This window comes from Monopterus albus, unplaced genomic scaffold, assembly GCF_001952655.1.
Source record: "Monopterus albus unplaced genomic scaffold, M_albus_1.0 scaffold103.1, whole genome shotgun sequence".
Lineage (NCBI taxonomy): Eukaryota > Metazoa > Chordata > Actinopteri > Synbranchiformes > Synbranchidae > Monopterus > Monopterus albus.
In genome coordinates this window covers 1079442-1081378 of record NW_018127983.1, presented here as the reverse complement: position 1 = coordinate 1081378, position 1937 = coordinate 1079442, and the positions used below count along the sequence as shown (strand labels likewise).

The 1937-nt window shown below is 47.6% G+C and overlaps 1 protein-coding gene across 9 annotated transcripts in view; it reads right to left on the bottom strand.

The window, feature by feature from the left end:
• Positions 1–1937, bottom strand: part of LOC109965756 (uncharacterized) — a 177750-nt gene that overhangs the window by 93701 nt on the left and 82112 nt on the right. For 2 of the 9 annotated variants that reach the window (XM_020610055.1, XM_020610057.1), the window contains exon 1: positions 713–946. The exons of 6 other annotated variants lie outside the window; for them this stretch is intronic. The gene's annotated coding sequence lies outside the window, so the exon portion shown is untranslated. Of the gene's footprint in view, positions 1–541; positions 947–1937 lie in introns of those variants that run through there. One more of the 9 variants, XM_020610054.1, reaches the window with a different exon arrangement.

The following is a 1937-nucleotide window of genomic DNA, read 5'->3' as shown; positions in this document are numbered from 1 at the left end:
TGTTTCATCGTGTGGGGGGTCAACAGCACCAACAACTCTTCAAACTGTCCCACAGACATCCTGAAATAGGTCCTAAAGCGAAAATGATACAACTTCAGTTCCTGTACCAACCGATGAAACTCGCCATGTTCTCTCCTTATTTTCAATATATGATGGACCCAAAACCTTCTTTGTTGTCTTTTTTTATGTAGCAGGACAAGCAGTACATCGTCGTCGCTTGATGTGGAGTCCATCTATGTAGCGCGACGTTTTAAGAAAATATCGTTTATTCGCGTCGCGTTCGGTGTGAATACTTTTGGTGCGTTAAATTCGCCTGCGTTTTTTTCGCTTTTTCATCTCGCTAATTCGCGTCGCGTTCGGTGTGAAAAGGCCTTTAGAATGGCTCTCAAGGCCAACCTCTGGGCATCATCTGCCGAATTGATCTACCGTCAGCCGTTGAGAGTTCATAGGGACTTCATTCACCAAACCACGGCCCCTGGGTCTCCCATACAACAACAGTCCTCCCTCTCGGAAAATGCCAGGGTTTTTGCCCCATTCCTACCTCAGACCTGGTTTTCCTAGCCCTCACATCCTTGCCATCCTGTGATTGACAGATTGTGTTTTCATCTGACTTGGCTTTCACAGGATCCTCAAGCCTAGCAACAAGCACTGGTTGGCGGACATTGGCAGCAGGTGCAAGCACATTTCCAAGAACCACCTTAAGCCTGCTTACCTGGACTTGGATAGTTCTACAGTCCCAGCACAGCCCCCACAACAAGGACTGCTGCCCTACCAGCGCCCCAACCTTACGGCGGGCACTACAACCTCCCCGTCTTCAGGCCCATATGACCTTCCAGCCCTGCCGAGCGAATATAGCCAGCCTATCCTTCCCCCTGGCTGTTGACTGTTGTTGTTCCCCTGATGGTGAATTCTAGGGCGGGCATGTAACATGGCTTGAAGGAACAGAATTCATCATAAGCATCAGGTTGGTGATATTTCTGTACACACAGTTATTGTACACCTCACTCAGTTAGCTATCTCTGGTTGTTGATCTGTTCTGCAACAAAAGTTTTGCATTTAAATAAATGACATGTATTGCATGATCAAGGGAAAAAATTTATAGCTGAGCCTTATTCCTAAAAGCCTGCATTTGTTTACTTCTGGGTAAAATAAAAGACTTGCTGTTTGAAAAATTACAAGACCTGGCTGCAGACAAGATGCTTGATTTACAAGCTGTAAACCTTGCCTGGAAACTGTCAACTTTTTCCAGAAGTTGGGTCACAGTTCGGGGTAAAGTTAACCCTAACTTCTTCTTTCGGCTGTTCCCATTAGGGTTTGCCACAGCGAATCATCTGTTTCCCCCTACCTCTACCCTCGGCATCCACTACTCTCACCCCAGTTAACTTCATGTCCTCTTTTAGCACATCCATATATCTCCTCTTTGGCCTTCCTCTTGACCTCTTGCCTGGCAGCTCCATCTCCAACATCCTTCTACCAATATAACCACTATCCCTCCTCTGCACATGTCCAAACCATCTCAATCTGGCCTCTCTGACCTTGTCCCCAAAACAGCTGACCTGAGCTGTCCTTCTGATGTGCTCATTCCTAATCCTGTCCATCCTGGTCACTCCTAAAGAGAACCTCAACATCCTCATCTCTGCTACCTCCATCTCTGCCTCTTGTCTTTTCCTCACTGCTACAGTCTCTAACCCATACAGCATAGCTGGTCTCACTACTGTCTTGTACACCTTTCCTTGGATTCTTGCTGACACTCTTCTGTCACACAACACTCCTGACACCTTTCTCCACCCACTCCAACCCGCCTGCACTCGCCTCTTCCCCTCTTTCCTACACTCCCCATCACACTGGACTGTTGACCCCAAATACTTAAACTCCTGCACCTTCTTGACCTCAGCCCCCTGTAACCTCACCGTTCCACTTCCCTCCCTCTCGTTCAT